Source organism: Caretta caretta, chromosome 4 (genome assembly GCF_965140235.1).
Source record: "Caretta caretta isolate rCarCar2 chromosome 4, rCarCar1.hap1, whole genome shotgun sequence".
Taxonomy (NCBI): domain Eukaryota; kingdom Metazoa; phylum Chordata; order Testudines; family Cheloniidae; genus Caretta; species Caretta caretta.
This window is the reverse complement of record NC_134209.1, coordinates 44,802,982-44,829,417: the sequence shown is the minus strand read 5'-3', so window position 1 is coordinate 44,829,417 and position 26,436 is coordinate 44,802,982. Positions and strand designations below refer to the sequence as shown.

The 26,436-nt window shown below is 39.3% G+C and overlaps 1 long non-coding RNA gene across 2 annotated transcripts in view; it reads right to left on the bottom strand.

The window, feature by feature from the left end:
- LOC142071747 (uncharacterized) overlaps nt 1–26,436 on the bottom strand; it is an 83,975-nt gene that overhangs the window by 39,763 nt on the left and 17,776 nt on the right. The gene's annotated exons all lie outside the window — the stretch shown is intronic.

Genomic DNA, 26,436 nt, shown 5'->3' with positions numbered 1-26,436 from the left:
TTAAGCTAGCTAATCCTAAATCGGCTTTTAGATTGTCACTTAACAACTCCGAGGCACTCCAGAAGGATCCCACACAAATCCTGTGGTAAATGAGGCCTAGACTGAGTGAAAATGAACAAACAAAAAGCTCTAAAAAATGGACAGTGATTTCTTTATCTAAGACATATTTTTATTTCTTTTGGGTGAGAATTAAGATGTCAGAAATTGGACAGTTCTGTTAAATTGCTCTTCAAATCATGATATGTAGCTATATTTTAAACTATACACTGAAGTAAATGATGAATTATGTAAGCAGTTTTGGTGCTTTGTCATTCTTGAATGTGGATGACTATTAATATAGCACTTAAGAATTGTAAAAGTTTCATTAATCTGTGTATATTTGTTGACCTTGAAAAATGTCTGCACAGTTATTGATCAGATCCACATCTGGTGAGCCTTCTGCTTCTAATTAACATTAAGCACAAGGTATGATTTCATGGTAATTTTTGTACATCTTTGTACCTTATAGGAAATGGTATGCATTTACCGAGTTTCTTGAGCTATGGAATATAAAATGCACTGCAAATCCCTAACTGGAAAGCAAAACTTTGAGCTTGACTTATGGATGTTTTCCTTTTTTATAAGCAAAGTGAAAAAGAAAACCCAGTTGGGTACAACAGGCGTAAAGGCTTACTACAGAAGTGCAGAAGTGTTGTTGTGGTTGCTCAGTAACCAGAAGAGTGCAAGAGATTTTTGCATGCATGAACAGAAATGTTGGCAGTGAGCTCAAGTACCCAAGAGATAGGCTCACCGTTAGGCTGACTTCTCAGTTGAAGAGCAACATAAAAAGGCTTCACTGGGTACACGGAGATTTGAAATCACATGAGTTATTTGGTGGCATGAGCGTATTCTGGGCAACAAGCTCACAGTTTAGTTTAAAATTAAATGGCACAAATGGAATTAGATCAAATTTTGAAAAGTGTAGGCTGTGAGCTAAAGTATGGGAGCATTTGGGATATTTTTTCTTCAATGTATTAATTTTAAAAGCATACAAGATACTGAAGTAAAAAAAAAAAGAGGAAAGAAAAAAAATTTCAATAACTCAATTTTTAAAACACTTGTTTAGTGCCTTGACCTGCAATCAGCCACAACCTAAATTAGGCAAGAATTTATTTTGTTTTAAAAACAGATTAACAAAATGAGAATTTGACTTCATTTTCCCCTGCTCACCCCACTCCCCCATCATGCCTTTCATTCATCTTTCTTGTACAGCAGAATGAGATCACAATGATTCTCCAGTCCACAACCAAAATGACACTTACAGGGCAAGCAAAAGTTGGCAGAGAATAAAACTCTTGCCATCTGAAGCAGATCACTTAAGTATCAATACTCACGGATGACGCCAGATTAAATAGAGAAAACACGCAGACATCCAAGTTTATTATCTTTCGTACTGAATTGTTTAGAAATAATAAACAGAATACACAAACTCTGTATGTACCACAGTAGTTTATTTTGTCTTGTGGGAAGTTTTAACTGTTTCTAGGATTAAATGGCTTTCCCCTTCTGTGAAGGGTCTGATGTAAACTCTTGTACCAAGGCTTAAAGTCTTAAGGCTGTTGGAAGTTTCCGTCAGTCAGTCTGTCTGTCAGTGGATAAAAAGTTGGTTGCTGATCTGACCTTGTTCATGGCTCTCTGGAAAGACGCCATCAAACGACTGATACAGTCTGCAACATGGGGGGGGGTGTGTGGGGGGGAAATGGGGGAAGAGAGCCATTTGGTAACAAAAATGATTGTGTCTTTGGATTTTTGAGCAAAAGCCTTTAAACCACTATGCCACTGTATTTTCCACTGGATGCATCCGATGAAGTGAGCTGTAGCTCATGAAAGCTCATGCTCAAATAAATTGGTTAGTCTCTAAGGTGCCACAAGTACTCCTTTTCTTTATGCCAATTTTGCACTTATGCAAACTCCTGTAACTGAAGCCATCTTTATATAAATCCTAATAGATACATGCATTTGCCAGTTTAGTGGATGGGCCGAAAAATCGGGCATCTTTGGGATGCAGTTTTCATTTCTGAGACAGGTTAAAATGATCTTTGTTTACCATGGTCATTCCAAGATTTTGCTGGGCAAGCTACACATGCAGGTTAGCAGGTGAGTACACTGTGTACCAGTTTGTCAACAAGTTTGTAAACTCGCAACAGATCATGTGTAATAAGTTATTATTGGTTTACTTTATAAACATTGATATGCAGATTTACCCCATATCAATTAACCTTGACCAAGACAATGTCTACTGCAAAAATTATATTCTGAAACTATTTTTCTTTCATTTATAGATTTTCCAAAGAAGCGAGGAACAGCAGATTGTTTTAATCTGTGTAAAAACAGGGCACATTACATTTATCCCACTGGAGTTCACACACATCTAGGGAAAATACTCTCCTCTCTCTTATTGATTTGAAATGGATTTCTCTTAATATTTGCCTACATGCAAGAACTTACTCCCAAAGAGGCAGACAAAAGCAGGTGAGTAGCAGTCTATAGTTTTGGGAGTGTCATTTTGAATTTTCTGTTAATTAGGGATAAAGATTTCCGGACGTGCTAACCTTAGTTGTGCTTTTATTTTCCACCTTTCAGAGTAAAAAATGGTTGATATTTCTAAATTTGCATTTGTAAATTATGAAAAAGAATATGGGGCCAAATCCTGAAGTCCTTACTCTGGCAAAATTCCCCTTTGCAGCATGGAGTTCTGCTGGAGGATGGAATGTATAAGGACTTCCGGATTTGGCAGCTGGTCTGCATTTTGGTGAAGTAGGTTTCCTGCCTGCATTAATCTTCCTGTATTATTGTTCATTTTCTGCAAATTTATATGGGAAAGATTTACTCTGTAAGAAGAAAGAACATCTTTTCCTTTTATGCTCTGAAAGAGGAGCCTGAGAAATAACTTACATCATGATGCTACACAATTTCAGTAAGAACATTATGGGCCAGATTCTGGGCTTAGGCTAAACTACATAGAGCATAAGTCAGAGTTTGTATGTGGCTTAATGCTTGTCTTTGCTCTCCCCTGATCCTGGGGCTGCTCTGTGCAGGACAGTACTCCTCTGCTCTGTTAGAGCAGCCTGGAGACTCCTCTAGTTTATACTATTTAAAATATACTGACAATAATTAGGAGGAAGTGCTTACCAAGTAACAAAATATTATTACATAGTCTTACTTTAAGAGGCAAATTCTATTCCCAATGTCTATTGCCAACTTGACAAAAGGAACTGGGTGCTGCGGATCTCTACAAGTAATTTGAGACCTACCGAGCAGCAGTAGACCTACTTTGCAGCTGCTACCCTATCAGCAGGGCTGAAGTAGGCATTGTATATCTCATGCTTTTGCATCCTGGGGTACAATGGCCAATGGATCTATGCTGCAAAGTATCCATCCAGCCCATCCCCAAAGAATCACTTTGCCAGGTGGGGCAGGGTGCCATAACAAAGCAGGGCTCTGAGGAGCACAATGGGAGGGAGCAGATACCCCTCCTATGTGGGGTTCTGAAATCCTGCCCAGTTACATTGTCCTTGGGACCATCCACACCCATGAAAGGTGAAAGATATTGCCTCATTTTTTTAAAATGGCATTTGGACATCAACATCTATCTATAGGCATTTGTCTGACCTGTCACATGACATGAGTCAATGAGGAGGAGGTCAGGTCAGGGGTGCATCTTGTCTCACCATGTTTGTAGTTGAAGAAAACAAGCTAATAAAAGTTAGCTTGGTTAATTTTTATAGCTCTTTCTATTAGCAGAATGCAGAGTTTATCATTTAGGAGAAGGGTAAAATCATGATAGATGAAAACCAAATATTAAACATGGACAGCACAAACACAAGGAAAATGCAGGTCACTAGACAATCAAAGCAGACAATGAAGACTGGGAGTGACTGAGGGGCATAGCTCAAGATATAGAAGAAAATGGTTTGTTTGCAAAAGAGATGCATATTCTTTTGAAATTCACTGATTGATTTTTTTTATAAGGTGGAACTGAAGAATCTTTGAAGACTATCTACAATTCACTCTCAGATGTGCTAGACGGGTGAAAGGAACCTATTGTGTCATTCTGTGCTATACAGCATCTGATGTGATAAAATAATCTTGTTAAACAATGCAGTTTATATTTTACCAAGGATCCTAGCACAGGCAGAAAGTCTCAATATGGAAAAAGAACAAGATAGCCATAGAAGAAGAGGAAAGTTAGAAACAAGTTTTCATCAGACTAGCTATTAAACAAATTATGATTAAGGCTAAACTGGAAATCAGTCCTTGGCCTTGATCTCTTGGAACACTTACCTTTGATTCAATACTGAACCTAATGCTTTGGAATAGTGTTAAGGGGCAATGTGCTGCTGCAAGCATCATCTTTTAGACAATGTAAAACCAAGATCCTGACCACATATGATCTTATGGGCATTTGCTGCAAAAATAAGAGTGTTCACCTCACGTCGTCAACAAATTCCAACTACAGGCAGTCCTCAGACTTACAACACAATTGGTTCCTGAAAATTGCGTTGTAAGTCGAAATGTTGTAAATCGGAACTGCAATACACTTCATCGTGGGACTGAGCGTTGTAAAGTCGAAACCAATTGTCGTAAGTTGAATCAGGGTGTCAATTCAGAAATGTCATAAGTGCCGTTCGTCTTAAGTTGAACATCATAAAGTCGAGGACTGCCTGCATGTTCTGTTGTAGTACTTCAGTTCTCTCTGCAGTTTCAATTGGAAACCATATCCTTCTTCACGTCCTACCTACATTGTTGTCCAGCATTGCTATGCAGTTAATCTTCTGCCATATTGTACCCCAGCAGTGGCAGCATGTTAGTAGAGGATGATATCTTTCCAGTATATATAGTTTGCATAGTGCTTGGAGATCATTTTGGATGAAAGGTTCTAAATATATAACATAATGTTATTAAGCTGGCCATTTAAATATTAAAGCTTTCTGTAAAGTGGCTCTCGGTATGTCACTGATAAACAAATCTGCCTTTTTTCTAATTCGTCTGTTTTTGTAAATGTTTAATATTTTTGAATGCTACCATTTTGTGCGATGTGGGTGAAAACATTATCATCATTAATTTTGTTTTTTTAAAGGGAAAAACGTTACCAGAGGTATAAATTATTGAATGAAAATACAACTCCAATAGAATTTGAGCCTAGAATCTCTGACATGAAGAGCAGCAACATTATCTACTAGCTTCCCCAAAATCTTTCATTAGGTATGGCTACTTTCATGCCACTACCAGAATCCAATGATTAACAATAGAAAGATATGCTTTCCTTCAATTTATGCTAGCGATAGAATAAAGATGCCTGTCCCAAGTTACTTAAAATATACAATTACACAAAATAAACAAAGTAAACAGGCTCCCTTAATTTCTCACGATGCATAGTATCTCAGGCAGAAAAAAAAAAGAAACTTAAGCTCTTCCACCAAGTTGACATCACTATTAGCCTGTTAAAAATCTTCCCCTGCCTAAAATAAGAGATGAGATGGGCCTTGCAGTTCAACCTAACAATCAGCAAGCTCAGTCTAAAATGGGTGGAGGGCACTGAATTTACTGACATTTGTTTCCAGTATTAATTGTTTCGCTTGGCTACCGTCATTACCATTCTCCTAATACATTAGGGCCACGATTTTTTTAAGACGAATGCCTAAGGCCATATTCTGGCACCCACGCAAATGGCCTGATTTTCAAATTTAATGAGTGCCCATCAACTCCCAAATTATGTCAATAATTTAGGAGCCTAATTTCAGGCCCCCTTTAAAAATAAACACGAACAGCAACAAAAATCCTCAATGTACAATCATAAATCTCAATCTTATTAGTTTACAAGTTGCATCATAAGATTACACTAGGGCATATTATAATAATCAATATTTAATTTTTTTTTATTAATGATACCATCACCGCTCCTTTTTAAACAATCTTTCAAAGCAAAGACTTTTTAGAGTTTGCTGCCACAAGAACAACTACGGCTATGCACTTTCAGTCCTGGGAGGAAGCAAAATGTCCAGAAGCCCATGACACTGAAAATAAAGAGTGGGGGAAATTGCTAACTAACTTTTCCAAATCCCATTAAAAGTTTGCTTTGAGTTTGGTTTAAGTCACTTCTTATTTTATCTGAACTGATTTGTTCATCTCTTGTTTTTCCTGGGATGTCTTTGTCCTTTGTCATAATAAACAAATGAATCATTCAGAGGAGAAGACATATGAGAAGAGAACAGGATCTGGCAAAGCAAATAAGTATATCAAAAGGAGAGCAAAAATATCCCCTGTGTGGAAAACAGGGTTTTATTTGCATCATCATGGTATTCTAATGGGGTAAAAGCTCTTATGCACAGGACCATATGCTAGACAGTAGCATGGTCTCAGGGGAAATTTTTTTGAGTATTTGTGGGGAATTTCTATTCTCCTCTTGGAAAGTTTGCGGGTGTTTGTGGAAACTTCACAAGCTCTCAATCATTTTCAAGCATCTGTGATATTTTTATAATATACAGAACTTTGCAGCACTGTGAAATCTACATTTTACTTCTCCAATTCTCTGCATCAGCCAGAGGGGAAAATACATTAAACAACATATTGTCTTTGTTGTGTTGTAAAGAGAGAGACTTGAGCTTCCTGTATCATAACTTCAGACTTGGTGCTTCCTAGTCCCTAAAACAAAAATGACTAACAAACACTCCCGCTTTCTGATTTATGACACTGTGCCTGGGATTTAAAACCCTAACACTATTTCTAAAAGAACAGCAAGTCAATCTATCTGGGTTTTTAGATCATGATACAGCTGTGGGGGCCAGGGAAAAGGTATGGGGAAAAGAGACACTATTCCCCCATTCCAGAATGTTTTACTGTGTCTGGTAGAACTGTTCTTTCTCTCACTTGACTGTTTACAATCAGTTTACAATAAACACACAATGCGGAAAGGGTTTTACATACAAAATACTAGGTTCAGAGTGTTTCCAGGTGCGAAATAGCCCATATGCCAATATGCACTGCAGCCTTTATTTAAGCATCTAAGCTATTTTCAAGTCTATTAGTCTTAAAGAATATAGCACACATATATTTTGGAAAATTAATTACTTATTGTGAGTTCATAGCAGAACCATGATCATCTATACCCTTTATAATTTTCAGGAAAACTAAAAGGAACCATTTATTCATTTACTCAATAACATTCAAGAAACTTAAAACATGCAAAATCTTACTTGTGTGCTTGACTGTAAGTCTGGGAGTAGTTTTAATGAAATCAGTGGGACGTGTCATACGAGAAAAGTTAATCATTCTCAGAACTGTTTCCAGGATTGGGGCCCAAATGATTAACTTCATCAAATTCAGTAATTCATAATGAGTAATCCTAGCTGTGTTAAAGAAATTGCAATGGCAAACAGAGTTTTGAAGAAAGAAAAGGAGTACTTGTGGCACCTTAGAGACTAACAAATTTATTTAAGCAGAGTTTTGAAGGTTTCAGAGTAGCAGCCGTGTTAGTCTGTATCCGCAAAAAGAAAAGGAATACTTGTGGCACCTTAGAGACTAATACATTTATTTGAGCATAAGCTTTCATGAGCTACAGCTCACTTCATCGGATGCACTGAAGGTATCCATGAGAGTTCATTTTGCCATTCATGCTTAGCATGCATGACTCATTCTTTGAACACACTGATATATCTGCACATATAGTATACTGAGACAAGGTAAATCCCACTTTTCTTTCTTGTCTTTCAGGTATTTTCAGTGGTTTCTTTGTGCTTGGCTTTTATGTTTGAGTTTTTCAATCCCATTTCTTTCAAAACCTCTTGGAGAGTAAACAGAGAGGCTTTGTACCATGAAAAAGAGGAAGACGAACAATACATAGAAAATATTGCAAACTCCTTTTGCATTTCTTCTTTTAAACATGATAAATGTAGGTAAAACCTTTTCTTAAAAAACAAAACCACAAAACCCCACAAGCCCTGTGGTAATGAAATAATTTTAAGAGTCCAAGAGAAAGTCTCTCACCCCCCCACCACCCAAAATCTATTTATCAGGTTTTTTTCTCCCTGCTTTTCTGAAATTCTATTGTAATTGCTCAGCTGTTCAGAGTAAACAGATAGCAGAGAGGCATTCCAAAGGATTGCATCCTTGACACTGCAGTTAATTTTAAGGATCCTTGATCAGCTGCTCCTGAGGCTCCATGAAAAACAAAAATATCACTAAGCGAATTTTACGGCATCTCTCTACATTTCTCTAGATGGCAGCATTTACCTTATAGACTGTCGTTTGGATACAAATTTCACACACAGGAGTAAAAACAAAGAATGAAGCTATTAGTATTGACCAGAATTGAAATGATTTGCTGTGATCGTTTTGGTTTTTGCATTTTCATTTTTTCTTTGGTGCACAATTCTTTGAGCTAATAACTGCTGCTGTAGTCTTAGAATTACCAACGAACATCTAAAGACCCAATCTAGCTATCCATCTAACCACAGAATTCCTGGTAGGTTCAATGGGAGTTCAATAAATAGAATAATGGAACTCCCTAATTCACAAGTGGGTAAACTGGCCTGGTTAAAAATGAACCAATTATATCCTTCCAACAAATCTCAATTTGTACCCAAATCATTAAAAAAATTTGAAAACACTGAATTATCTTTCCATCTTTGAGCACCTCTAGGCTTCCTGCACTTAGCTTGGACCAGAATTTGAAGTACACAAATAGGGTAGGAAACACTATTCTTGCATTTTCCCTGAACTGAATCAGGAATAACCAGAAGGCCCATTGTCATGAGATTTCCAGACTGATTTCTAGACTCAAGCAGAATGAAAGAATGCTGAAATTTCTAGTTGATTATCTGAACCAAATCTCTGAATCTTTTCGGGTCTGCCACTTAATAAGGCCCTGATCCTGCAATCCCCTATGCAAGGAAGGACCCCTGTGCTCCTGCAGAGCTCCATTGAATTAATGTGCACATCTGAATGCAGTACTAGGGCCAAAATTAGTGAAAGAGAACCTAAATTAGTGAGGATTCGAGCTTCAAAAAAGGTTCCCTGTTCAGTCCCTGTTCTCTAACCCCCATCAAAGGCTGAGTTTTTTTAATAGGATTCTCATCTTCATTCTCTCCATTTCTTTTTCTATTCCACATTTACATTTTAATTTTCTATATACCCTTTGATTATTAGAGTCTGGGCTATGTACTTTGTGCCCCTCTAGAGAGGATTATGTCTTCCACAGTCTCAGTGGAGATCCCTTGTACGAGACCTGTTCACTTAGACTTTGCACGCAATTCAGAATTGGGATGAGTCTCAAAGTCTGGCAATACAGGATGAATATGGATAAAGATGTGGGGGTATCACAATCTTGGATTACCACTGGTAAAAAGAAAAAGTAAGCTAAAAGAAAGGCAAATAAGTTGCCCAGCGGTAATGTACAAATGGGATTCCTGTCACTGGCCCCTGAAGTGTCACTGCAGAAAATTTGAAGCTTTAGAATGCAGAACAATGAGAATGTAAGCATTGTACTGTGTAACAGTTTGATACAGGTCTTATTCCAATTAATCTGCTCATCCCACTGTCCTCTGATGAATTCCCAACCATTTAGGAATTCATTTCTCTCTCTCTCTCTCGGGAAACTTTTGTAATTATTTTTAAAAATAGTGCTGTGATGAGTTGACGGTCAAATGCCTATTGATCATGTGGAAGGATATGTTCTTTTTCTGACTTCAAAGACTGCAATGCTGGCCAAGGAATTACAACTCGCATCCAAAATGCCAAGTGAGAAATAGATGGGGGCCAGGGTAAAGAGGTTGTGTCCCAGAGTGACAGAAAGAAAAAAAGTCTCAAAATTCTTCAGCTAACTCACGACAGAGGCATGAAGCTATTGTGAGGTGCCAGACCTATTGGAATAACATTTGAAGATAATAAGAATTATTTGAATAAATGGGTTGTAAATCTACTTAACTACTCCATTTATAATGTTACAAAAGCAGCAATTCTTTCCCAAGTCAATAGGAACACAGTGGTCATGTTTAATTTAATAATCAAGTAATCCATGGACATTAAAACAAACGGCATACTCCAGATACATTTTCAAAGGGTGGGGGGTGAAGGGGGGGAAGTCATATTGAAATCAGATGCCATGTGCATCACACATCATTTCTTCCTGTATTGCACTCCTGTCCTGCCCTGTTTTTTCCAGTTCTGGAGATACATCTGTTTCTTCTCCCTCAGTTGATATGATCCAGTTAAATCCAAGCTTTGGAGACACTTGCATGAAACATCAGTGATTACTCGATTTCTCAGTACATAAATCTAACTACAAACCTTGCTGTGTAGATCTCTGTAATGAGGTAACTTTTCCTACGAAACATTTTTGCCTTTGCTGCTATCTGTCCTGAGACCCACTCTAACCAAATGCTGTCAAAACTGATGTCCATATAACACACAAAACAATTCTTTTCCCAGATCAAGCTGATGGAGAGTGAAAGGATTAGACAAGAGAAGTTGCCTTTCAGTTGTTGCAGGGACGTTCAGCATTTCAATAAGCAGCTACAGTATAATTTGAATACTCAACTATCTGTACTAAAAATCAAGGGCTCATATAACTTCAGCTGAATAAAAATTGTTTACACAGACAACTCTCTTTAACTTGCCATTTAGATGCCCCAAAGTGTCCTTATGCTGTTTGACCTTTACAACTGCACAGGACCCTGTATGACGCATTTGCACTAGCCCGAGCTCCATCCCCAGTTCCCTGCTCGGTTCTTGTCCTCCATCACCAGTCCAGTGCAGATGACCCCCATGATTTAATGTAAATGTGACTAAGTCATTTGAACAGTCTGCCAGTCAGTCAGTCAGACAATGAGGATTGATACAACAGCAGTCAGCAGCAGTCTGCAATGCTGTGTCCAGGTAAGGAAGGGCATGGACCAGCTGAATTAATCTGGTCAGTTCATATCAGAAAGGAAGTTTGTCAGACTGAATTCTGTGGCATACCACAGTTGCCAGATTTTGTCCCTGTTTAACCACCTCCTCTCAGTGGGGGAAGGGGGAAGGAGAGAGTCATCTTATGCCCCCTAAACATTTATGTATTTTTTCAGGGCTGCTGGAACAATTTGTATAGTTGGGTGCTGAGAGCCATTGAACCAAACTGTAAACCCTGTTTACACCCCCCTTCAAGCCAGGGGGTGTACCAGCACCCCCAGTTCCAGCACCCATGCATTTTTTGCATTTCTCTCTTGGCAAATAATTGACTAATTGCTGTTGTGATCTGCAGGATTTGGCTCTTCCAGGTCTTGGCTGCAGAGCTGGTCAGCCTTTGCACCTGAGAATACTTAATCTGAGGTGAGGAGGACACTGAATTTTCTTGTATGCTCCCTTTCCTTCTCTGTCTGGTCTCCAGATCTCAGATGTGAAGGTGGCCTACAGCTTGATGAGAGGCAGGATGGGTACTTGTGCCTATGCTGAGGGGAATCCAGACTCAGTTGCATTGGAAGATGGAACTACAAACAAAAAGCAACACAAAACCTAGGGTCATCTCTGCAGATTTTCAGTTGCTTTAAAAATATCCTTGTTAGTGGGTATAAAGCAGCAGTAGGCAAACTATGGCCTGCAGGCCACATCCGGCCCCTGAGCTCCTGGCCCTGGAGGCTCGCCCCTGGCCCCTCCCCTGCTGTTCCCTCTCTCCCACAGCTATGTGGCTGCATGGGCAGTGGGGCTGCGAGCTCCTGCTGCTCTGCGCGGCATGGTAAGGAGGCAGCGGTGGCGCACACGCGGTGGTGAAAAGGTTGGGTAGGGAATCCCGGGGGGCAGTCAGGAGACAGGGTGCATGGGGCAGTTGGATGGGGTGGAGGTTCTGGGGCGGTCAGGGAGCAGGGGGGGTTGGATAGCGAGTGGGAGTCCCCGGGGGCCTGTCAGGGGGTGGGGGTGTGGATAGGACGGGAGAGTCAGGGTACAGGGAGCAGGGGGAGGTTGTATAGGGGGTGGGATCCTGGGGGGGGCTGTTTGGGGTGGGGGTCCCAGGAGGGGGCAGTCAGGGGACAGGAAGTGGGAGGGGGCGAATAGGGAATGGGAGGCAGGCTGTTTGGGGAGGCACAGCCTTCCCTACCCAGCCCTCCATACAGTTTTGCACGCCAATGTGGCCCTTGGGCCAAAAAGTTTGCCCACCCTTGGTATAAAGGGTAGACCTCTGAACATAGGACAGCCTTTTGGAGGTGCTGATGATGGACTTGTGGATCAGTGAAGTTATGCTGCCTCATATGATATTTCCTCATATTACACCTACTAAGGAGAAAGCTTTAATGTTGTGTGTATTGCATTAATACTATATATTGGTAAATATAAATGTAGTTAGTACATCAACTTTTGAGCCTTTTGACATGGTCCCAATGTAATAGTATCAGTGTAACATCTAGTTTGAGAAGGTAGGTGAGGTAATATTTTCTATTGGACCATATTTTGCTGGTGAGCGAGACAAGCTTTTGAGCCACACAGGAGCTCTTCTTCAGGTCTGGGAACGGAAAGACGTATGGCTTGAAAGCTTGTCTCTCTCATTAATGGAAGGTGATCCAATACAATATATTACCTCACCCCACCTTGTCTCTCGAATACCCTGGGATCAACACAGCAACAACTACACTGCATATCGTATCTGGTGTGTCTTCTGAAAGGAAGCTAAATTTTGTGCTTCCTGGGCAACAGACAATAAGCTAATGGTGTTTTACATCTTTGAATAGTATGGTACTAATAACTAAAGGGTAAAAAGCAACATGAAATGTGAATTCTCAACAAAGGAATGCAATTAGCCAAACTGACCAAAGTAAACAATGTAGGTTATTTTATTGTGGTCCTGTGAATTTCTTACTACACTTCACACTTGAAAAAAATGGTGTAAAAACTGTCATTAGAATCAATTTTCCTTCATTATTGCATTTTCAGTTAGGAATAAAGGAAAAAAGGCAAAATTTGCATGTTTTCAACTGTTGTTTTTAACTTTTTGAAGAATGTAAAATAAAATCGTGTCAAGCACAATTTCTGTAAAGCAAAAGTACTTGCCATTTAATAGCTCTTTGCCTTCTCCTTTGAGAAAATATTTAGAATATTATGTACCCAGTATGGCTAAAATTTGAACATATGATCGGAAGAATAACCACAGTGATCAAGAGATACTGAAATCAGAGAAAAAGGAGAAGGAATAAGAGAGGTAAACACTAAAGTAATATTCTATATGTTTCACAGAGACTTAATTATAGAGTTTCAGAGTAACAGCCGTGTTAGTCTGTATTCGCAAAAAGAAAAGGAGGACTTGTGGCACCTTAGAGACTAACCCATTTATTTGAGCATAAGCTTTCGGTAGCTCACGAAAGCTTATGCTCAAATAAATGGGTTAGTCTCTAAGGTGCCACAAGTCCTCCTTTTCTTTTTAATTATAGAGTACAATTATTCATTGGAACACACGAGAAGATGGCTCACAAAGACACTGATATTTTACAAACAAATCTTAGGATTGCATAGTATGTGCCATAATGTTTTATTTCTCCTGAATCTCGTTTTTTTTTTTTTAAAACAGCATAATGATAGCTTGATCCAGACCTGATTCACAGTAAATTGAGAACACGGAGGCTTTCTAAAATGTTATAGTAGCATTTCTGCCAGCAGAAATATAGGAACAAAGTACAGACCCTCCTTGGCTAGGTATGTCATTTTTAAAAAAATGCTCCTTGCTCTTCTTTGCACTGGGATATTATGCAGCAGTCTGATCACTAAAGTTCACATGCCTTTTATCCATTAATAGCCTTTGCCAGATATAATTCAACTCTTTTTGGAGCTTTAAAAAAAAAAAAGGGATACCAAGAAAACTGCTTTGTTGATTATGTCGTCCTAATCCACTAGCTGGCACTTTAACTCATGTGAAGAAGGATCCTGGATTGCTGGGGTGGGATGGTACTGGCCCTGTCCAGCTATACCGAAAGGAGGACAGGAGACACTTGATATGGATCTAATCAGGCCGCAACTTTATTATTAGATGTCTGGGACTACCCAGAAGTTAAAAGTGTACAGTGCAGTTACCCCATGTTTATTCCATAATTACCCAGGGGCTTTTACCAGCTCCTCCCTCTTTTCCATCCAGGTCCCTCCAGTACATCCATTGCTGGGACCTTAACCCTTTAAGGTGGGCTGGCTCCCTGCCGTTCCAACCATCGGAGCACCAAACCCCCGACCTTTCCATTCCTTTAACCAGTCCCTCCTTTTTAAGTCCTTTACCAGGCCATTTATCTGACAACTGGATGCCTTCTCTATGGAGTACCTGCACTGAACATCTGCCACAAGGAGGCAATTAGTTTCGTTTCCTCCTGCCCTAAACCCAGCTGTGATCCCAGACATCTTCCAATGGTCTTTTGTGTAGCAGCCCAAAAATATGTCACCCCCCAAGTTTGATAGGTGAACCCCCATCCTCCCAAATGAACTCAGTTGCCCCTTGCAATATGCAAGGATTCTCAAGGACTCCCGCAGGCCATATAGGTGACCAGTATTCCAGATCCTGAAATTGGAAGAACTCTTTACAGCTTTCTTCATAGCTGAGCCATGTGCCCGGAGCCCAGGGGAACAATGTTTCTTGAAAGCCAAAACTCTGATCAATTTACATTCACTTTAACTATCCACAGGAGTGAACAATCAGTCCTTAAGAGGGAAGGACAAATGGAGCAGTTCTTCTTCTCTCCCTGTGGAAAGATGCTAGCAGTGGGCTATAATTCAGCCTAATTGAACAGAAGTGGGGGTGCATTTAACTGGGGCACCAGCTATGCAACAGAGGAGCTATGGAAGCTCTCTCTGAGTTCTTCCCCTCTTGCTTTCTTGGACAGTTCCTCCTTCTTTTATTCTTCATCCTTTCTGGTTGGTCTTGCTCACCCTTACATCCTCTATAAACCACTGTAATATGTGCTGGAGGGAAAAAAAAGAGAAGACCTGCAGACCAGTAGGACAGGTTGCTCCACCTTCAGTAAACATTCCTTTATGTACTGGCAGGGGGGACTCTGTCTCTCTAGAGTACTCACACACCGGACTTTACCTTCTTATTGAGCTCTGTTGAGTGTTCCTCCTCACCAGGGCAAAATACACCCTCTCGCCACCCACCCAAATGGGTGGGAAGCTACACATATACTATTAGTCAAAGACTGGGTCAAATCCAGGGATCACTTGATGATTACCTGTTCTGTTTATTCCCCTTGGGGCACTTGGCATTGACCAATGTCGGAAGACAGGACACTGGGCTAGAGGGACCTTTGGTCTGACCCAGTATGGCTGTTCTTATGAATTGTAGATATAAAAGGAGAACCACTGTAAGAGAGAATGGGCCACTTTATAACTTCAAAAATGTGGCTGGTGTGTGTCTTTGTGGGTGTGGTTAAAACCTTGACCATACTTTTCACATCCATGCCAAAGAATAAAATATTTGCTCCTTCTCTAGCGGTATGGAGACTTCAGCATGGAGAAGTTCGGCTGGTCCATTATGCAGCAATTACAGTTTTTATGAGGCCTGTCAGATATGCCAAAGACAACACTGATGTTCTGAAATAGACTTTTTTTTTGAGAAAGAGGAGGTATTCAGGCAAGAGAATTAGAACATAAATTGGCGGAGTGGCTGTCTTGGGAGATGGAAGAAATTTAGATATAAAAAGATGAGTGGGTTATCAGAATGCAATATCCCAGATGTTAACCATGTGAAAGCTACTGTGGGTTCTGCTACTAATTTATCAGGGAGTTGAACACGTTTAAAAAGGCAAAATAGGATCCCCTGAGTGACTGAAGGTTCCCAGAGAGTTTTATTTTTTTCAAGCACAGGTCTGTATGGTCAAGGCCCAAAGTAGTTTTCTTGCACCTTACTGCTGTCATGGAAAGTTTGTGAAGCCTTCTTTTTAGCTTTTATTATGATTACATATTTATATGATGGTAGTGTTCAAAGAATATTGGCACTCCATTGTACTGGGTGCTGTACAAACACAGAAAAGAGAAAATCCTTGTCCTGAATGGTTTACAATATAAAGACTTCTGATGTAGGCTCTCATTTATAATCCCATCATTGGATTGCAGAGGGGGAACAGATTAGAATTTGGCCCTTTGTGTTTTACAGGTATGGCAAACAAGCAACATTTTAGATATAATCACCAAAAAAAATCAACACTAGACATCAGATAAAGATCAATGTATGAAACTGCATCATAGTTTATGTTAGATGGAAGAAGCCAACTGAGGAAGAGAAGAACTAAGGGGAGTCACTGAAGGGGTTAAGCCAGAAGGGTATCCCAACTATTTCTAAGATCTCCTGGAAGAGACTGAGAAAGAGCCAGGTGCATGGGTGTACTCAATATGGCTCCCTCCCATCATACTGGATTGTTGATAAATCATTTTAACAAATCATTTTTAGATTATTGAAGTTGGTGTCTTCAAACTTTGGCTTCTTTGTGGTTTTTCAGCAGTGATGTTGGGGCCAGGTAGAGATCTGCACTTGTGTGAACACTGAATAAGAGTTGCCTTTAGAACCAAAAGCATACAACAGCCACTGTGTTAGAACCTAATTCTGCCAGGTACTGAGCACTCCTTGTGAAGAAGCACTGAGCACCCGCATCTCACACTGAAATCAATAGGAAATGAGAATGATCAGCACATTACAGGATCAAGTTCTTAAATCTGGCCATAAGCAAAGCAGTAGTTAGCTGGTAGGTGCAATAAAATCATAGATTCATTTTTTGTGTGATAGTGTGAATTTTCTCATTCTTCCGTATTAACTGTAAAGTGGCACCAGTTCACTGCTTTTGCATACCACTTTGGATACCCCCTGACTTCTTTTAATGTGTCCATGCTGGTTCATTGCTGAGAAGGAAAAGTGGCATTGTGCCAGCCCTAATTTAGCAAGAAGATGCTCCAGGCAGAGCATTTCTGGGGATTATTACATGCCTTGAGTGTGTCAGTGCCCAAGAAGTGCAATGATCCCACAGACATGTCGGGAATAAGTCATTGCTATTTTGAAATGGATATTAAATGTACAGTAGGAGAGCATGGGAAAAGGAGGGAGGGAGAGAGAGAGAGGATTTGCCACATTTTGAAAAGTTTCCATGAAGATCACAATGGGCGCATGTTAAATGCTGCAGTGTCTCTTGGCTGTATGTCTGTCTAGCAATCCTCCACTGTTTTGCAGAGTTAGCGATAAATCAGGCTGGTTTAGAACATTTTAGGTATACTGGCCATTCATCACATTCCTAGTAAGCAGGAACATTGCTATGTTTTCTCCTTATTCACATATGCCTCTAGAAAGGGTAACAGCATTTTAAATGCTCAATTTGTAAATGCTTGTTTATCATTCTAGAAATCACTGTCTTTTGGAGATACTCTTTACAAGGGTGCCTGTGGACAGGATAATTGTTTTGTTGGCATATATGGACACAGACAATAGATTTGACAGATCTGTCATCTCCATCCAGATGTCATTTTCTGTTCCATGTTAAAGGATCTACAATTAAATACAGCTTTGGTTCTTTACAAGTTCCCCTGTAAATGCTCTATTTCTGTTCTGTACTAGACCAGAGATTCCACCCTCAATCACTACTGATTTAATGCCTAATTTTTGTAATTGATTTCACATTTTGAGTCTGCAATTTTGTGCCCACAAGTAATTGTGGGAATAAAAGATGGCAATCTAACCTCTAACTGTATGATTGCAGGATAGGGCTTCTATGAAACAGGCAGAGGTCTTAGATCTCCATTATACTGCCATAAACATGATGACACTAGGCTGTAGGTCACATTAAGCAATTTATTTGTTATGTACTACAAGTACAAAATGAAGCTGGAAAAAATAATAAATCCATTCATATTGTGTCTCTCATATATCTATCTATATAACAGGAGTGCCAAAAATCGTGTAACAGTTCCACTAAGAATAGATCAGTAATCAAATATTTTTACTTTCAAATCCTAAGATGCACTTGACTATAGTTCGTCTGATGGGTATCTAAATCAAATCAAATTCAAGTAGCTCAAATAAACTGAAAAAAAAAATCAGTCTTTGAATTTTTATTGTTTTACAGTCTCTGAGCATTCAAAGGACCAACAAACATAAAACCAATTTTGTATTAGCTCCAAACTCTAATGTAGTTGCTGTAAAATAGGAATTGAATGAATCTACAATCATTTCTCTACTTATCTAGACCTTTGTGGAAATGGTCTGTGTTCTTGTACACATCTTACAACATTAAATTACAATGACATAATGGATGGTTGTTTTACGAATGCATTTTCTTTCTTTTTTAAAATGACTCATTTTGTGATAGGAAACATTGATTTTTGTTGTTGTTGAAACATAACATGTAATTGTAAATAAATATGTTCATTACACATAAATATATATTTATGCATGTTCATGCACGTGTGCGCACGTGTGTACAATCACACATGGATATATGGAGATGAAGGATGATCTTGTGGGTAAAACAGACCTCGAGGCACCATGTGAGTTTTATTCTGACTCTACCACAGATGATATCTTATCTTGCTATTAGTTTTTGCTGAGAGTATCTGTTGCAGTTATGAAGCTTTCTATAGCTACTCGCTATTTCTATTTATAGCTAAAATTCATTCCAGTAGGAGTAGTGTGGGGCAAACAACCTAACTAGTTTAAGATGGAACTTCATAAGTTTGTGAACAGGATTATATGGTGGGGTTGCTTGCGATAGGAAGGGACGGGACTTGGTGATCTAGGATATCCCTTCCGGGCTTATGTCCTATGTTTCTAAAATGGTCGAGTTACTCCATCTTAGTTACAAAGTTAAAATAGATTAGCAGTATGTTTGCTTTGCAGTCTCTATTCTTGGTCATCCCCGTATGTATTGTGTTTTTAAATGTAACTAAGGAAGATGTCAAAAGCATAGCATAGGAAAGATTTTAAGTTTATGAAAATCATTTTGAATTGCAACAGAAAAGATGGGAGTAGGAAATCTTACAATCCACACAACCATTTCAAAGTGCAACATTGCTGGCAAACACGTCATTTTCTCCAAGGAATTAAAAGAATTAAAAATCTAGGTCTATCAGAAAGTGATTAAGATAATATTTTCCAAACTATTCACAAAGAGATATGGACTGTATCAGATTGGTTTTTAGAAGTCCTGCACACTCACTGCTCTCACAGACTTGCATTAGAATTGTAGGTGCTCAGCACTTCTAAAAAAATCAGTCCCTATATAACTGATGTTGATCAAGTCTCTCTGAATTTGTTGAAAGTATTATTATTACTACTATGATTTACTGAAAATATTGGTACTAAAGAAATAAAGTCTCTGAGTTGTCAATTGTCTCTTCTGAAGTTGGATGACAAATGGCATTTTCCATTTGCTTGAACAACTTCAGGCTGGTTAAAATCAACAATTAGTACTTAAAAACCAGAACACCAAATGTGACAAGTTAGTTAAAATCTATTGGGGAAGGAACATGCAGACAGTGACTGTAGGACGGGGTTATTACATGGGGGGTTGCGAGCTATCAGCCTCCACTCCCAAACCCCGCTTTGCCTCCAGCATTTATAACGATGTTATAAATAAAAAACACGTTTTTATATATTTAAGGGGGGGCGGGGGCTGCATTCAGAGGCTTGCTGTGTAAAAGGAGTCACCAGTACAAAAGTTTGAGAATCACTGCTGTAGGAAATTGAGGAGGAAAAACTACTGAAAGAAATCCACACCTCCCAAAAAGCAAATATGCTAAATTTGAACAACAAAGACAGGAGGCCCCTGTGACTTTCCTCAATGAAAGGAATGTTCAGATCTTTTGTAGTGAACAGAATTGCAGGTACTAGTAGGTTGTGGACGGCAGATAAGAACTATTTTTCCAATGGAGCAGTTTTCTGTCAGAATATGCTGTTTCATGACATTTAAATGTTTTGCAGGAACATGTTGATTTCAACAAAATTTGACAGAAGAAAGTAGAAACATTTTATGTGAATATGGTAAAAGTGTCTTATTGTGGTAAAAAGTATCTTATTACCATTTTGCCTTATTTTGTTTTGATTTTATACGATATTTCCATATTGACTTTATTATATTTAATTAAATATATTTAATATTGTATGCTCTATTATGATGTTTTGACATTATCAAAACAAAACAATATCATTGAAATAAAATGTTTCCGAATTTCCATTTCACAGAAAATGTCAGCATTTTGACTTTTCATTCCGATTTGAAATAAAAGCAAATTTTGAAAATGTCAGCATTTCGAGCAGAATGGAAATGGTATTTTCCACGAGCACTACTGCAAATAAAGGAAAGAAGGAAAGATTTTGTTTTGCTGCTAATGGTAGTTTTGCTCCTTTACACACCCATTTCCCCACACAATCCTTGGGAAAGTAAAATTTAATCAACTCCATTTTAAAACCTTTCAATCATTAAATTAATCACTGACCCTTGGTAATAGCAAATCTGAAGTTGCTTAATTTAGAGTACAGGTATTAGAGTGCTGTGCCATTTTCAGGAAGGCATGACCTGCACACACATGGTGTGTGCAAAGTTATGCTGTGCAGAAGACTCTCTTTGGTTCTATTTGCACGTTCAGGGGCCAGACCGAGCTATCCTGTGGGCCAGATCCAGTTGGACAACACACAACTGGTTGGGCATGCGGTGCATGCACTGCGTATATAGACAGCACACCACTGATTACAGGTAAAAGCTATTAGCGTCCACTCCATCCCCTATGTCCTCCCACCTCCAGAGCTGTGTTGAGCTCAGCTTTGCTGCAGCTTAGAATCAAGACCAGAATACATGTTCCTTCTTCCTCTTACATCAACAGCAGAAAGACAGGTCCTGCAAACAGATCTCTGCTACTGATCTGAGCTCATTTTGCTGGTGCTGCAGAAAGCGGAATAAAATGCAGATGACTCTTTAATAGTTACATTGTCTCTAAAGTAGATTCTGGGATATGTTCATACAAAAAACCAAAAAAAAAAAAAAAAACCCCAAAAACCCAACCTCCCAGCAGCCGCTTAAAATCAGGGTTTTGTTCATGTTCTTTGCAGGCTCAAAGAGTGCCCCAGATCTACAGGTTTTTTTTGTAGACCAGATCATATGTTTTTTGAACAACTCTATCCCCTTTATCCTCCAACTTCCACAGGCACCCCCCTGCAGCACAGGCAGTCGCAACAGCCCCTTTGCTACAGGAGGTAGGTCCAGAACCATCCCATTCTCACCTGAAATGGTTTTCTGTCTTTGGCTTCGCCCCTTCCTTCCCTGGCACCCTGAGGCCAGGTGAGCCCCTCCAATTCTCCCCCTGGTCTTTGTGGGGACACCATGCAACTGCTCCCCATCACAAGGGTCTCTAAGGGCCTGCTAAGTACAGACCACTGACCTTCTTAAGGCCAAAATAGGCAATTCTTCACGGGGTGGCAGAAGTGAAGATTCAATCCTACTCTTTCCGCATCTGGCTCAGTCAGAGATCTAAGGCAGGAAGATATCCACAATTCCTAGCATAGGAGATATGCAGAAAACAACAGGGTTTCTAGAAGCAACCACATGTTAGAAATTTTGGGGCGTGGTGACTAGGGTCACCATATCTGAGATGCAGAAAAACCAGCCACTGGCCAGCTCCTCACCAACAAAATGTGTCCTAATGCTGACTATAACTAACTGTTACTAAAATGTTTTAGAGAGCCATTTCTTTCTTGCTTCTCTCTCTCACACACAAAACACCTCAAAATGTGTGTATTTTTATATTATCATTTTTCTTACTTCATCCTAACATGGTGCCGCAGTCCAGTCTACAGGGGTATGAACTGTAGAGGGCTCTAACATGTCCCGAATGAAAAAAAAACAAAAACAACAAAATAGCACATTAAATCTTAACTGGTGAGGCAGTATAAAAAATTCCTGCTAGTTAAGAATTACTAGGAACACTTGTGTAAGGCCCTGAGCCCATACGGTTTGGTCTGATGCTGACCCTGTGGAAAGGCCGGGTTTGGTTTGTGGACCTGTATTAATCAGACCACGCAAAAATGTGTCCAGGTCAACTCTTTTGTGCTAAGAGTAGTAAATATGAAGTCAGTGGGAGTTAGCCTGTCATTTGTGCTTCTGAAAATCTTCCCCATGTCATTAAAGTGAGCAGTCACAGAGTGTGACAGACACATTGAGAGCAGAAATGATGAGCAAGACATTACATATTTATAAGCTATTTTTACAGTCACCCTAAATTAGCCGATATTTATTTCTTTTGGTATAAGATGTTGATAGAGCAATTTTTACTATTAGAAATGAATCTGAAGGAAATGTTTCAGTAGCGCTGTTGGATAATACTGTAGCAAAACACACAGATAAAGATGATGTAGCAAAAAAAAAAAAAAAAGCATTGAGAAAGAACTAAACAGCAGAGCATCTCATCCAGAACTAGTAACCAATTTAGACTCATAGCAGATAAACATGAGTAAACAAGTAAATGTGAGGTTGTTACACATCACCGGACATTGGCAATGCCAAGAGGGATGAGCTGGAGTGCCGATGAGAAGTGCAGTTGGGAAAGTAACTCAAATACTTTCCTGATGGACTGTTTTTTTTCCTCTAAATAGACAACCTATCCTAAATTCTCAATTACTGAGGAACAATCTTCACTCATTGTTATAGTTTGCTTTCCACCACCAACTCTCTGTATAACTTTTTTCATGAGCAATGTACCCGAATGCATGGATGCTAAATATCTAAACTGTATTCTTAAATTCATTCACCTAAATTTGGGTTATTGCTGGTTATGCAATATGTTTATGACTTTAAAAACAAACTTTGTATTTGTGGATAATCTAAGCGCTATACCCAGATGTACAGACACACTTTTCTCAACCTATGTATTATATAGTTTTTTTAACATTAGCTTTAATAAAATTTTTAATGACAACTATCAATCCCAAGATATGTATGTGTGTGCATGTACGAGCAAATGTGCAAGAAAGAGAATGATTTTGAAGCTAAACATGGGACAGATGAGACATATGGCCACAATATTCTGTTTTTATTAATAGTATGAGACTGCATTTATCTAACATTCAAAGGCCTGAATTAAGAAGACTGTATCATACGCCAGTTCCTATCAGTTCTTTGTACCAGTAGAGGAGAAGGGAACAGGGCTTTGATGTGGTGGGGTGTGAAATAGCAGTCTGTGCCACCTGCATAATGTGATGACTTTGCCAAGTTACTTCCACTATTAAGAAAGCATGTTTAATCATTCAAGGGAAAACAGAAATTTTATCCAGTACGATTGTTTCCTTCCAGTGGTGCAAACTAACTGTAAACTCAGTTTAACCAGACAATTAAGCAGGGTTTACAGCTGCTTTGCATTACCAGAGCAGTGCAAAGCAGCCAGAGTATTCCAGTGAATCTAGCCCTCCATGTGCCCATCAGCTAGTGAGAGGGGAAACTGAAGACCAAATTCAGTCCTGTCTATGTATATGATATTTAGAAGGTAAAGGCACTGAAATCTGATGGGAGGGCATTCAACTATATTAAGGATAAGTTTGCCACAGGGTAGAATTCTGTTGAAAAATTACTTGTGCAAGAGAAGAACAATTAGTATCTGTCTGTTGGATTCTTATATTTAATTGTTTTTAGGGTGGGGGGGAAGGCATTTGCTTTTGCTATTAGACCTGACTATACAGAAACTATAGAACTGGGTGCAGTGCTTTCTCCGTAGTTAACATACAGCCAATTCAAACTAATGACTAACAACATTTCTAAAGCCTCAATTTAAACCTTCCTCCAGACAGGTAACTAATAATTTATACTATAACTTGTACAGATGGAGGAACAAACGTATGCTAGACTGACCATACAATATGTATAGTACAAGGAAAAAAAAACCCCAAAACACAACTTGTATTAGAAGACACTGAAAATAGGATCACAAGAAAACAACAGAAGATTAAATTGCCACCAAAATCTTACAGTAGAATTCCTGGAAAATACCTCCATCTGAGAGCTCAGCAGAAACACAGTGTGAGTGCTAAGGAGCTGAAGGTTGAATTGTGTTGCAAAATTGCTCATTTAGCTTCAGAAATTCCTTTGCAAAAAACTACCCTTTTCAAAATAACACAAAATATTCATGGCACCTTAGAGACTAACCAATTTATTTGAGCATGAGCTTTCGTGAGCCACAGCTCACTTCATCAGATGTGATTCATCTGATGAAGTGAGCTGTGGCTCACGAAAGCTCATGCTCAAATAAATTGGTTAGTCTCTAAGGTGCCACAAGTACTCCTTTTCTTTTTGCGAATACAGACTAACACGGCTGTTCCTCTGAAACAAAATATTCAGTTAATTAAGAAAGAGCCTTGTCTGCTGGTCTTTGAGCTATGGAACTGTAGATCTTGTCAATAATCTTATCAATAACTTTCCCCACTCTGATCTCAGTTACACAAGCATGAAGAAGTGAGTGGATTTACTCAGGATTGAAACTGGCCTAATGAAGGGGGAAATCTGCCCACTTGATTGCTTCTGAATATGGGGCTGGATACGGCAATATATGTTTTGACATTTCCGCACTGAATTTTTTGTGAACTTTTCATTCTACACAGAATATAGATATCTTGACTATTCTTCCAGATTCAGCACAAACAAAAATGTTGAAATATTGGCATTTCCTGAGGGATGTAAATTGTAATTTTTTTTTATGATTATTAACAATCATGTTACTTCCTATTCCTTATGCCTAAAGACCCAATCCTGCAGTCTCTACTCAGGCAAAACTCCCTTTATATTCATACTGAAGTTGTTCCTCCCTTCCGCCTCCCCCAATGCTTCCTTATCACCTTTTATATTTTTCTTATTTGGGTCCAACCCTTTCTTCCCTTACCATTTTTTCCCTTCCCTTAAAAAAATGAATTGAGAACTCTAACTCCCTTATGAGGAAATTATAACACACTGTCACATAGTGCAGGGACACTAACTGATTCTTAGTGAACAAGAGGTTAACTTCAGCTCAGCATCCCCGTTTCTTTGCACAGGTGCTCAAGGGAGAGGCTATGTGAGTATCTGCTTGGATGAAAGACCGAGAGGGGAATGCCCTTGGGAAGGTAAGTTTCCGCACCAGTGGGTCAGAGAATTGCATTATGTCACAAGGGTGGGCATGGCTGTTTATATATTTTAATTTCCGGTTATGAACACTAACACTTGAAGCTTCTGTGCTGAAGCTGGCTTAAATATATATGTAAGAAACAGGGGCCTGGTTTTCAGAAGCTCCGAGCACCTGCATCTCCTGTTGGCTTTAGTTAGAATTCAGTACACAACATCTCTGAAAAAGTCATAGAATCATAGAATATCAGGGTTGGAAGGGACCTCAGAAGGTCATCTAGTCCAACCCCCTGCTCAAAGCAGGACCAATCCCCAATTTTTGCCCCAGATCCCTAAATGGCCCCCCGAAGGATTGAACTCACCAACCTGGGTTTAGCAGGCCAATGCTCAAACCACTGAGCTATCCCTCCCCCCCCGATAAAGCCCCCAGGCCTTCTGGAAAACCTGGGTTTTAAGGCTAGTGAATTTTTGTATGTCTTCAAAGAGTATCAGTTCTTGTTTGTAAATACATAACTAAAAAAAAGGGTTAAAAAGCTTATTAAATTTTTATGAAGGATACCTAAGAAATGGAGAGAGAACCCTCTGGCATATTCCCAAATTCGATGTTTTTCAGTCACAGTCATTTGACTTTTGTCTTCCTCCACAGCCACGCACATGAGACTTCAAGTTCACTTATTAATGTTTAGGAGCATAATGGTGTCCTCTCATTTGTAATCTTTCTGTTCTGCTAGTTTCCTTGATGATGTGAGGAACATGAGTCTACAAGCTGAGCACTGTCTAGCAGGGTTGTGTTCAAGAATGTAATGTCTGAACTTGGGATAAATGAATAATGGATGTTAAATTGTTTACTTAAGACAATGAATGGGGTGCTGGCGTGCTTGAATATTAGCTTTTGTGGTCAGAATCTCAAAGCACGCTGTGCAAGCCAAATTTCAGTTTCCTGTATACTGTTCTGCAGGAAACTGATTAATTTGGAAGCCTGGCTTGTGGCTTTTTTTTTTTTTTGGTAAGTTCATGTTCCATGTTTTGCAGGCACTTGCTGAAATGTGATTTTTCCTCTTGTGACGGAGAAGGCTCCTTGTAAAATCAAAAACTTTCAAAAGTTTTAAGAATGGAAGGCTACACTGGAAGAGTCCCTTTGGAGAAAGGAGGAGCTGAAGTCAAATATGAGGAGGTGGGGGTTCCAGACTCTACCTGCCTATAGGGTTCCTGTCCCCAAAAGCGCCAGCAACTGAAGAGGACTATATAGGTCATTCACTGCCACCACATACTACAGCTGTCTCCATTTTACTCTTGGAGAGAAGGGGAGGGAAATGAAAGGCATCAGATAAAAAAAAGTGAT